Source organism: Sceloporus occidentalis, unplaced genomic scaffold, assembly GCF_023333645.1.
Source record: "Sceloporus occidentalis isolate IW3139 unplaced genomic scaffold, rSceOcc1.0.p SCAF_3, whole genome shotgun sequence".
Taxonomy (NCBI): Eukaryota; Metazoa; Chordata; class Lepidosauria; order Squamata; family Phrynosomatidae; genus Sceloporus; species Sceloporus occidentalis.
This window is the reverse complement of record NW_028316983.1, coordinates 57,806,457-57,819,447: the sequence shown is the minus strand read 5'-3', so window position 1 is coordinate 57,819,447 and position 12,991 is coordinate 57,806,457.

Sequence of the window (12,991 nt, the reverse complement as noted above, 5' to 3'; positions counted from 1 at the left end):
AAAAATTAAGTTAAATTACTCAAGTTGTAAAGTGAGAATCAGTAAAATGCCTTCCATCTGCACCTGGAAAATAGCAACAAAATAATATCTAGATAGTATCCTTGGTTATACTTTGCTTTTAAATTTAGAAGCAGTTGTAGGGCAAGGACATTCTCAATTGTAAGGAAGGTACAAATGATGGGAGCTTGATTCTTTGTCCCCCACTCCCTGAAAAAAATACCCCAAAATGACTATGGCCCTGAACTTTTACTTGCTATTTCAACCAACGAACCCAAGAAAGCAAATAACAATTAAGGTGCAATTGTTTTAACATGCTGTGTGCATGTAAAGTCAGGGACACATCCACATACAAAGATTTTGGTTCCAGTGACAGCCAATGACATGGGAAATATTATCATCTGAGTCTAATTAAGGGGAGTTCAGTAAATCTCCAATGAATACCAGTTGTTATGGACTATACTTCAGAAGAAGGAACTGGCAAAAACCACCTCAGAGTATCCCTTGCCTAAGAAAACCCTATGAAATTTATGGAGGCCCCTAAGTGGCATGCAATTTGAAGGCACATACACACAGAGAGAGACCCAAAGTGACTAAACAAGAAGAAACTGATTAGCAATAAATAGAACCTTTAGATCTGTGGCCAGAGGTACTCTGCCCCATGCTGCCTAATGGTTTAAATGTAAGTGGGAATGAGCCCTAAATGTTATGCATTATTCAGGCTTTTAAAGTCCTAACTTCAGACTGCAGACTACATCTGCACTCACAGTCCAAAAATAATCCAGCTTGACACTACTTTAACTTCCATGGCTCAGTGCTATCTATGGAATTCTGGAAACTGTTTTTTGTTGTGGCACCAGAGCTCTCTGACAGAGAAGGCTAAATGTTTCCATAGCATTGAGCCATGGCAGTTAAAACCTATGTCAAACAGGATTATTTCTGCAGTGCATATGCAGCCTAAATGAACAAGAGAGTTTCCTAGGATAAATCCTTGTTCTAGGATCCTGAACCTCCATTTGCTTCTCCAGTCCTTTTATTCTAGAAAGCAGCAGGGCTGCTGAGAAAGTGAGAGTCTCAGGTGAGCAGTCTGATAGAAAACGAACCCAACTCAGAGTGACAGGGCCAGATTATCAACAGTTCAGCTGATCCAGTAGCTTCAGGCGCCTCACTGGCATAGGACCCAGTGCTGAAGAAGAAAGGTATCACTTGTTTCCTTTTCTTTCTCCTGGAGTTTGTGTTATCATAAATGTTTTGTCTGTTACTTGAGTAACTGAGTAAAAATGTGAGGAATTAGCATGTTCATCTCACAGAAACTGTAGGGCTGAAAATAGGTTCAAAGGGGGGGGGGGGAATTGTGCTGCTATTTCTTATACTTTAATTTAATTTGTTATTTTGTCATTCATTTCTAGGCTACCATTCCAAAAATAGGCCATGCATGTGTAGAAGGAGAATCCTGTTTTTGGAACTGATCCTAAGGCCTAACTACCTTAAGCTGCCTTTGCACACTTTTATTATATTATTTTTATAGTTGTAATTAAAATCACTCACTTTGTTTCAGGTAAGCCCTTTTCATACAGACTTGAGAGATATTATGATAGTATGTAGGTAATTAGGTCTCATTCTTTAAAATGAACTCCCTAATCCTCAGGGATTGTTGCAGTGGGAGCTCAATAATGCCGGCAATTCAATATGAAATCTGCCCATTAGAGTTCTTAATAGTGGGTATGAATGAATGAATGAATGAATGAATGAACTGTCCGATTCAGATAAATAAAAAAAACCTGCCCTATTTAGTATTGTTAACATGAATTTCACAATCATACATATGGTTGAGTAATAATATAAATAAATGAAGCAGTGTGTGTAAAAAAAAAAAAACCTTTTAGGAAGTGGGAATTAACCCAAGGTAACAGTACTCTTAAATGTTATATCGAAGTATAGGAAAAAGATGTGCTAATTTCCAAACATTCAAGAATAAGAAATAAATTGAAATAAATTATCAATTTCTTTTCTGTAATAGGATTGAGATGAGCCATAAAACAGTAAAAGACACAAGGAAATGCAAAAATGTATATAATCATTACTATGTCTTATGTGTATTGTATTATTACATAACCAGAAAAAAACAAATCAGAGATGATAAGCCATTTTTCTTTTTTCTTTCTTTCTGCACTTAAATGTACTCACATAGCTATCTCTTGGGAAGGGGCATTAATTCAGGGGGGGGGATCTCCAATCAGGCACCATGTTATTTTCAAACAATAGCATGACTGGGAAAACTATTACACACTTTACCCCACAGTTTTATGCTGCTGAGGCCCTTCTCTGAGTATCTCTGAGTATAAGCCACCATCTTGAGGGAGAGAGAGGCAGGCTAGCTCCAACTGTCTGCCTGGAAGAAGACAAGCCCTCCCTCCGGTCCATCTGCCTTGGTCCAGGCCTCAGAGGGAGAGAAGAATGCTGGACCTGATGCCCTCCCCCCCCCCACCACCATTCCCTTCTCCTTTTGTGTCGTGTCTTTTAGATTGTAAGCCTGAGGGCAGGGAACCGCCTATTATCCCCTCTGTTGTAAACCACTCGGATTCCCAGTGATTGGGCAGTATATAAATAAATCCTATTATTATTATTATTATTATTATTATTATTATTATTTCTTGCATTCAGACCATATCTTCATTCTCTTACAAAGCCAAAGAAAACACCAATGATGAGGTTTGGTAGTCAAGGTCGGCTCTCTCAGCCCAGGATTTCCTTTGCCCCATCTCGGATTCGCCCCTTTTCACTTGCTGCCCTTCACTCCTGGAACCTTCTTCCCCCGCGAGCAAGGGCCATCACTTCTTTAACCAGCCTCAAAATGGAGTTGAAGACCACCCTGTTCAGAGAAGCATTCCCAGGCATTGCATGATTGTCACTTGCTATTTGATGTTCTTTTGTTCCCTGTTTTATTGAATCATTTCCTGTATTGCTATGTGTTTTATATGTATTATCCTAATATTTCTTAGATTGTATGCCATAGGCAGGTTTACTCTTTTATATTTATTGTTTTTATGTACAGTGATGTGCAAATCTACAGCGCTATATAAATAAAGAATAATAATAATAATGGTAATGAGCCAAAAATCGGATAGCACTGCAACAGTTAAAATAGTAACAACATGCTATAAATGTGTCATGTGAAAGAGGCCTTCTCTCCTCATTAATCTGAGAGTTTATGTCACTGAATTAATGGGATTTACCTCTTAATAAATGGTTAAACTTGGTTTGTGGGTTGGATTTTGGATCTGCTTCTGGTAGACTAAGGGAATCTACTTCCCAGATTTTGGGGAACCCACCACATACACCACAGCTCTCCTCATCCAGAAGGATCCCCCACATGTCTGCTGTGGGAAGGACAGGGCACAGAAGTGTTTCTGCCAGCCTGTTTACATGTGTGCCTAAATAAAAATCCAACCCAATATGTCCTTGGTAAATCAAGGGGTACATATTATTTTCAGGGTAGGTGGGGGGAGAGGCAGGGATTACACATTTATGCTCCCACCAACACAACTACATTTCGTTTCTCTCCCTCTCCCCACTGCCCCAACTCCTTTCCAGGGCTGGCCTTAGGAGAACCAAGCTGAATTTAATGCATTGTTGGTGAAGTTGAAACATAGCAATAGCTGTCCTTAACCCCCTTGCCCCTAAGGGTCTACAGATTGTTTGGGTACTAACTACAGAACTGAACTTCAGGAAGTTAGCTTTAAGCTATGTATGTTCTGTTTTTCTTTTACCAGTTTGGTGTCATTCATTCCAGATAAAAATCAGTGGAACATAGTTTTACATTCAAAAGATATTACTAAGCCTGGTAAAAACCATAAATACTATAGAGGTTATTGCACGAGCTTCTGTTCCCATGCTTGGCACAGGATGTAAACGCACAGGGATGGATTCTATTGCACAGCTCTGTTCCTGGGTAGTATTCATCCTGTACCCAATCCAGGCTTCTCCAAGACCTTTTAAAGAATGGGAAAATTCCATTCTTTAAAATTCAGAAGAAGTCCAGGAGAAGCCCGGATTGGGTACATGATGAGTAAGGCCCAGGGACAGGGCTATGTGACAGAATCTGTCCCTGTGCATTTATATCCCATGCCTAGAGCAGAAATAAAAAGCAATGCGATACTCTCCTATAAGAGCTGTACACCATTTTAAAAAACGAATCAAAAGATGATGGGGCATCAATAGTGCCCCTTGTCTAGGGTGCTATTTCAGCACCCACTCACACACATGTATCTTGGTGCACAGGAATGGAGAAACTTCCCCCTAGCACTACAAAGTAGGGGTTCCTGGAATACAATGGAGGCCACAGCCATCCTCACTGAAATTACTGTTTCTTCACGGTTAATAAAAGCAGGCAAATATGAGCAGTAGGATTGTGAGGGGACGGAAGAGGTGCTCCCTCTTTCTCTTACACATTTTGGAAGCAAGGCTGATTGGGGCTTTAAGAATCTTTTGCCTCCTCAGACATCCAGCTATCTCCACTAAGGTTGCTACTACCATCATTATCAGGCACTTAATGGAGGAAAGAAAAAGATACTGTGTTTGAAAAAATACAATTAAAGCATATTTCAGGCCTATAACAACTGACAAATATTATGGTGACTGGTAAATACAGAGACTAGTAGAAAATTATTTACAGAAGAAAGTTCTCGTTTGCTGCCGCCACCACCTACCTACCAACACTTGAGCTGTAAAGTTATAGAGCTTCCATTTCTCTCATAATAACTTATAGTAAAAAGACTCGGCAATTTTAGAGTCTTTGCAGTCAATATAGGATGAGAAGGGTCATATGATACAGATACATTAATTTTCAAATGGCAGGCCATTAAAGAGCTGACCATATAGTGTCCATTGATCTCCTTGACCATCCAGTGTCCACTGAGCTATTTAAATTATTAATGGCCTGGTAACAGTCCTGTGAGGGTGGGCCAGATGGAATGGAGGCAGATGGGTCATCTTCTTATTCTCTGCAGCAGCTAAATTCCACAGGTCAGAGTCAGATACCTGAATTTTACAGCCTGTGTTATTAGCAGCAGCCGCCTGACAGGATCACATGGGGCCATCTGTCTTTTTTCAGTTCACCCTAAGGGTTGCATTCAGACTGAAAGAGAGGGATAGTCCCCATCTGAGGGAACAGCATTATGATTCACAGCTGTCCATGCTACTTGCTGCAATAGAATTATTTATTGTTGCTAACTGCTGTCAGGTCAACTTCGTTTGACCTCCAAGTCATCTCTTTTCTTACTGCCTTCTACCTTACCACCATTAGTGTTTTTTCTGGCAAGTCATATCTTCTCATGATATATCTAAAGTACAACAGTCTCAGTTTAGTCATCTTGACTTCTAGGTAGAGTTCATGCTTGATTTGCTCTATTTATTTGTCTTTTTTAGCAGGCCACAGTACCTTGCATAAGGAAAGGTACAGAGAAGCAGCAAGAACAAGGTTATAAGGTACAGTATAGCTCTGGGCAGCAAGAACCTGGAGACATTCTCAGATTTAAAACTCCAGCAGAAAGAGAGGCCATATAGCTTGGGTGGGCTGGTTTGCAATTATCAGATGTTCTCAATACAAGCCATCACAGTCTTCACAGGAAAGGGTTAGTAGTGCATTCCTTGAATATACGGTTGACTGAGCCATAATACAGTGGTTGGACACAATGAACTTTGTGCAGATTTGAACCAGGGACTCCTCAGTTCTAGTTCACAATTCGAACCTAATCTCATACATTCTGTATCCAGATGCACCGGCTATACAGCATCCCTCAGTTAACAATCCCTCTAACAAAGAGGTTCTTTTCCCCCCTGTTCTTTGTTTAGCTAGAAGGATTTTTCTAAGCAACATCTACACTTGAAGGATGATGGAGGGCTGGAGGAATGAACACTTTTAGTGTCACATTGCCAATACAACAGGAACAGCTGCTAAATCCAGAATCCCTCGCAAAGCATGCATAAGCACAAACAGAGAAAAAAGGGGAAAACAGATAAGCTTGTTCCGCCAGCTCCTGACAAGTGTATTTAAAAAACATAGATCTGTAAGTATGGTCTCTAAAACAAAAATGATAAGAAAAATGGAGACTGGTGAAAGAAAAAATCATCCCTGGGTGTATTTTGGAAGTTTTCAAGTGGTCTCCAAAAGATTCAAGAAGTTTTGTTTATTTATGTAAGGCTTACCTGACCTAGTTGTTTCATTTCACATGTTCATATTGTTAGTTTTGAATAAAAGGTTTGCTGAAACATATTGAGCTGCGGTTCTTTTTTGTGGTGTAGGAACCTATCCCTATACTTACCTTGTTATTGTCTCTGATAACAAATTTTCTGTTAAAGAAGTAATGTCCAGAAACACATCTACTTTGTTAGCTGAGCTACACCTGAAATTCCTGTTATCACATGCTTGGCTTGAGACAATGGCAGATGCACATCTGGTGATATCAGATACAGCAATTACACCACCCTGGAGTTAGATTTGCAGTCTTTGCATCTGGCCCATATTATATTGCCTATATTATATAACACAAGAGTTGGCATAGGAAGAGAAAAGGTGAATTATTACTGCACTGAAAACTGAGCATGGATATGTTTTCTTTCTTCCACCACGCAACATATATGGAGAGAACAACCCTGAGAATTTGGGGCTGCTCCTAACTCAGGAAGATATATAAGGAGCCCTGGTAGCACAGTGGTGACATGCCGTATTGCAGCCATTCACAGCCACAAGGTTGTGAATTCAATCCCAGGCAGGGCTCCACGATCCACTCAGCCTTGTATCCTTCCATAGGTCGCTAAAATGAGTACCCAGCTTGTTGGGGGAAATTAGCTTAGATATTGTAATCTACTTAGGGAGTGCTTAAGTGTACTGATAAGCAGTATAGAAATGTACTTGCTATTGCTAAGAAAAGTTTACAGAGGTTGCTTTCCCCCTCTTTTACAAATTCTACAGATCAAATTCAGGCGAGTCAAGAGAATGAGAAACAACAATAAAAAATTATATCATTTAGAAAGCCAATGGGTGAACTAAAGACCATGGGAGAAAGAAAGAGAGAGACGGACAGAGAGGGCAATAAAGAAGAAAAACATCTTTATGGACAGTTGTGTTACTGTGAATAATCCAGTAAAAGTGCAAACACAATGTAGGAAAGTCTGGGGAAAAGCAGACAGTGCAAAAAAGTACAAATCAGAAATAAATTGATCTGAAATACAGCTGTATCTTAAAGACAAGTTAAAGAATAGCCAGGTCTTAAAGACAAGCCTATTGTCAATGGAGATAAAAATGGCTTAGGGTTGTGAGACAGTACATTCTTGCATAGCACAGGAATTCTTTTTTGCAGACTAGCAAGGTTTTAAGCACCTGGCAGCTATTGCATTGAGAAATAATGTATAAGCTTTATATTTGGTCTGGATAATTTTGCTTTGACCAAACCTTGTCCTTACCCTCATCCTTACCCATGGTTGGAATGCAACAGCAAAACCCTTCCCATACTGGAATTCAGCCTCTTAAAAGTTTCTCCTGGAACTGTTGTGAATTCTGCCACCTTCTGCATCCCCAAATGCTAGTAGAAAGGCTGCCTTGTATCCAGATCACAGTCCCAGTTGGGAAGACAACCAACATTCAGGTGCATAATAGATTTTCAGTCCATGCTGCTTGCTGTTCTAATCAGAGCAATGCATAACACATGAAGAGATTTAACTGCAACCTGAAGGAGCATGTGTCTGTAACCAGATTACCATCTGATTAATTTTAAACTGGCAGCCAGAGCAAACCTCCAGAATGGTGTGGATCAGCTAAGATAGTCTGCCCCACTTCTGGTAGATCCAAATTGTTTCCTGAACACACCTGGGAAGCTTCCTACATGGTTTGTCAGTGGTACTCCAAAATATCTGATTAATCTTTGGGTTATGGAACTGGTAGTTGACACCATCACAGCTAAACTGCACGTCTGCACTGATAGAACCAGGTCAAATTGTTGGTTAAGTTGGTTTAACAAGGAGCAGCTGTGGGCAATGAAACAGGAGCAACAGAGGCTAAAGCATCACTGGAGGTCAACTCAGGCTGAATTCAGTCATATATAAACTGAACATTATATAATACAGTAATGAAAGGAACAAAGACAGCTTACAGTTCTGCTACAATCATATGTGCACATAAGAATTGGATGTTGTTACAAATTTTGCAAAGGCATTTCCCGGCTTATTATTATTATTATTATTATTTATACCCCGCTCTTCAGCCAAGGCTATCACAGCGGCTTACAGATTGTTAATTAGACATTTCTCTGCCCTCAGGCAGTTAGGCAAAAGTCAGCAATCTCTGGATTACACATGAAAAATTATATTTATATATGCTGCTGACCTTTTGTTTTTTATAGCTGTAGACCAGAATCTTCTTTATGATGTGAGTCGCCTTGGGTCCCAACTTGGGAGAAAGACAGGATAAAAATAAATAAATGGTAATTGATCAAATTAATAGCTCTGGGGCTCTTTCTGGTTATACTATTACGTAATTGGTCTAAATCCCAGGCTATGCCCGCTGAGGCTAATACTCCAGCTGGGTTGTTTGCAGATTGCTAATTTCACTTGTGTCTATTACCATAGATATTTTGGCATGTTGGTTCCTCAGCATATTGCTCAGATGACTACGCTACATTTGAATGCATTACTGGATGAAATATCTCTCAGTTTAGGCCAATGGGTGCCACTCAAACTAATATATGAGTAAGGTTAATATACTTAAAAAGAATGTCTTATCACTGATATTACATGTTTTTTAACATATCTCACTGTATATCAGATATCTTGCAGAATCTCAAGTTGATTTCCAGAAAATTAATATTACATTCAAGAAATTTATATGGGGAACTTTACCTCCCTTCTTTTCACCTTAACAAACATAACTAATATCATCTAAAGGTAGATTTAAGTTTCCAGATCTAAGTTGATATCATAAGGTAACAATAGCCTGATTCACACAAACAGCTGGCAAATCTGATTCACCCAATCAGATGCCTTTTCTTGGGTGATCTTGAAATCCTAGCATCTCTTTTTGGCTGAACTGCCTTAGATCCTGTTCATATAAGAGAGAAAGGGATGATTCCCTTGCAATTTCTGCTGCCAGTATAGCCTTGAATATAACTGTTAGTCAATTACAATTTGATTTGTATAATTATACTAAACTAACTTTATGGGGTAATTTTGAGATTGCCACCTCAATGCTTTTAATAGAAAAAGTTGATTGTGGGATTTATTCTTTGAATCATCTGATTTTTGCCATTCCCAGTATCATAGTTTACTCTCTGGTGCAGTATGCCAATATCTGCAAGTGCAACACCTTTTGGTGTGTGTATATATAGAGACCATCAGTTTTGAGTGTCTCAGCAACCTATGGTGTATTGCAAGCATTAATCAAACTGTCAGAGTAAATGAAACCAACAAGTGTAGGTTATAAATGTTTGTTGGAATGCACTACATTTTATACTGATAATGTTAGAGCTGAGTAGAATAGAGTTGTTGTTGTTGTTGATTTCATTTATATCCTGCCTTTCTCCCAATAATGGGACTAAAGGCAGCTAATAACCTTTTTAAAAGCAATGCAGATTAAAAATGTTACAAACACTAGATTGTCATCTGCAAATCACTCAGTGGGAAATTGCTCTAGCTTCTAGCTAAAATCTCTTTTGGCTTAAAACTATGGTCAACCAAAAGATGATATTTTGAGTCAATTGGATATGTTATCATGTCCCCATGTTTTCAGATAGAAATTGTCTATTTCACCTTAATGGTGGTAATATAATACAAATAATGCTTCCTTTGAGGCATATGATGAGGATGAGTGTCAGTGGTCATTCGTTTAGGCTGGATATGCAACAATGCTTTAATTTTGTATTAGACAGATCTTTGATATTTTCTGACACAATCCTACTTTCAAATCATATCTCTTTGACTTGAAATGTGTCTTATTTGTAAATGTGGATGGATCTTGTGGGATTTTATTGAAGCTAAAATACTCCAGGATTGGAAAGATAAATATTCACCATCCATTATCACATCCATAGTCACCATCCATCCATCCATCCATCCATCCATCCATCCATCCATCCGAACATGCACATGCTTTACCCATGCACGAATGTGTATTTTCCAAATACCAACTACAAGAAAATATATTATTGGATAGATGGTCAGCCTATATTAATGCATACATGTAGCCCTTCTTCATATTCTTGTATTTCTTTCCACTTTCTATCTCTTTTCCCCCTTCTCTTTCCCCCTTTGTTTCTACCCCTCTTTCTCAGCACTTACATTTTTGAAATTAATTTAAAAAATGTATGGATTTATAATCCAGCAACATCTGACACCTTTTGTAAATCTAAGAATCAAAGGCATACCTTTATATGTCAGTAAACAGTAAGTTTCATATACCAGTCTAATTGAAAGACAAAGGACTATGGTCCAAAACACACTGAAGAAATAATCCAGTTTGAGATCATTTTAACTGCACTGGCTCAGTGCTAGATAATCCTGGGAACAGTAGAGTATTGTGGCACCAGAACTCTTTGATAGAGAAGGCTAAATGTCTCACAAAACTGCATTTCCCAGAATTACCTAGCATAGAGCCAGGTCAGTTAAAATGATATCAAACTGGATTATTTCTGCTGTGTGTTTTGGACCTAAACCTATTTTGAGATGGATTGTGATCAGATGGGATAGATAAATAGATATCTGAGATGGGATGGGATAGATAAATAGATTCTTACTTTTCCTATGAGTATAGCAACTCCTGCTGCAAAATTTTAAGAAGCAAAAACCCATTAATATTTGAAATGTTATTGCAGCCATATGAATTGCAGAAAACCTAGTCATAAACAACAATTGCAGATCATCTGTCCAGTGGGAGGTGACAAGTATTCTCTACAGACTAGACCTCTAGAGCAATGATAAAGAGCATTTCTTGCTTGCCATGTGTTTTGGCAGCAGCCTCTTACAATGCCTTCTTGCTCACAGCATGTCAGCTACACACAGTGCTGAGCCTGAAACAAAGAAAACAATAAAAATAACTGACCCCCTCATTTCCCAAGGAAAAAAAAGGGAGGGAGGAAGGAGGGGAGGGAAAAAAGGTGGTTTGTGTTTGCTTTCCTCTGAGGCTGAGACAATGTAATTTGCCCAAGGTCACCCAATGGGTTTCTGTGGCTGAGCAGGGATTTAAACCGATGCTCAAACCACTACACCACACAAGTTCTCTTATTCCATTTCAGTTTACCTCTGCAAAACAGATCAGATCAAGAAATTAATTCATTGTTTTGTCCAATACCTCACTGGTATAGTCTTGTATATCTTCAGGACATATTGGCCCCATACAGACAGGCCAAAATAAAGCTGCTTTGAGTCACTTTGAAAGTATGCTGTTTAAATGATGCATGCATACTAAGTGTCCGGAAGCCACGCCAAAGCCACAATCCAGTACTAAGGACTGGAGCACAGCTTTGGTGCAACTTCCAGACTCTTAGTATGCATGCATCATTTAAACAGCATACCTCCAAAGTGCCTCAAAGCAGCTTTATTTTGGCCTGTCTGTATGGGGCCACTGGTTTGCCAGATGGTGCAATTCAGTGTATAAATTACAGAGTGGAAATTAGGGGAACTCACCTAAATTTTAAGAGGAAGATGAATATCCAGGTACAGAAAGATATGTCTGCTGAACTCAACACATTCTGAAATATCTTGAAGTATAATGTTAGTGACAAAATTTTGAATCTTTTCATCCTCAAAAATATGTTGCAATATAACTGTAGACCCCTGTCTCTAGTTGATTCTGAGTGCCTAAAGTGACTGTGAAGAAAACATCTGAAACTCCTTGGGCTCAATAAGGAATTTGAAGCTTATTAAAACATAAGAGGAACCAGGCTGGTTCAGCTCAAAGGCCTGTCTAATCCAACATTCTGTTTCCACAGCAGCCTACCTCTTACCTTTGGGAAACTCAAAGTAGAACAGAAATGCAATAATATTCTCTTTCTTGAGTGTTCCCCAACAACTGGTATACAGAGTCATATTGCTTCTGATACAGGCAATAGCTACAAGCAGTTGGTAAGGGGGCCACCAAAAAGACAAGGCCTCCCTCTTCCTGCCTCTTATAATTTGAGCATTGGTGAAACAGCTCCTTCACTGTTCAAATGAGGCATGGCCTGTGTGTATTGAATATACATGAACCAATTATTATCCATATTTACATATCTAGCTGTCCTTTAGGAAGGGTCAGATGTGCGGGAGGCAACTTGCACCTCTGAGATGTTCTGGACTGAAGTTCCCATCAGCCATTGACAATATTGCCAATGGTAAATATCATGGAAATTGTAATAGTTTACTAAAACAGGAGGTTGGGTTTCACCTGCTTAGGAGAAATCCTGCCTTTTAATTTCTCTTCTATAAATCAAAATACATGGAGGCTGACCGTGGTGACTCAGTAGCGAGAAACAGTGCTCTCTGCACATGCTCAGAAACATCTTGCATATAGAATCTGGAATTAGAAAAGGGGAAGGGGAAAGGAAACAGGCTGAGCTGTTTTGCAAAGCAGAACATTTGCCTGTGAGGGTGAACAGCAAATTGGTTTATCGTGTGCTTATACCTGATAGAACCTAAAACAATTGAGCGAAATAAATTCAGCAATGATATGCTGTGTTTTGTTTTGTTTTGCTAACAGGCTTGTCCATTTTGCTATTATCCTGTGCAGAAGCAGCAGAAAAAGGGTGGGGAGGATTAAAACACGGATAAAACAGCCACTCAGCAGGCTGTCCAGCTCCTTAACTGGACCTCCCTGGCTTGCTGCAAAATGCCATTCTGTGTCACATGCCCAAGTGTGGAATCCAATATTTGCCTGGCCAGCAGAGGTGGGTGGAAGTCTGGCTTCCTCCCAACCCATTTTGATGCCCTATATAAGCAGTGAGGAAGGGACAAAATTTGCTTTCTGACA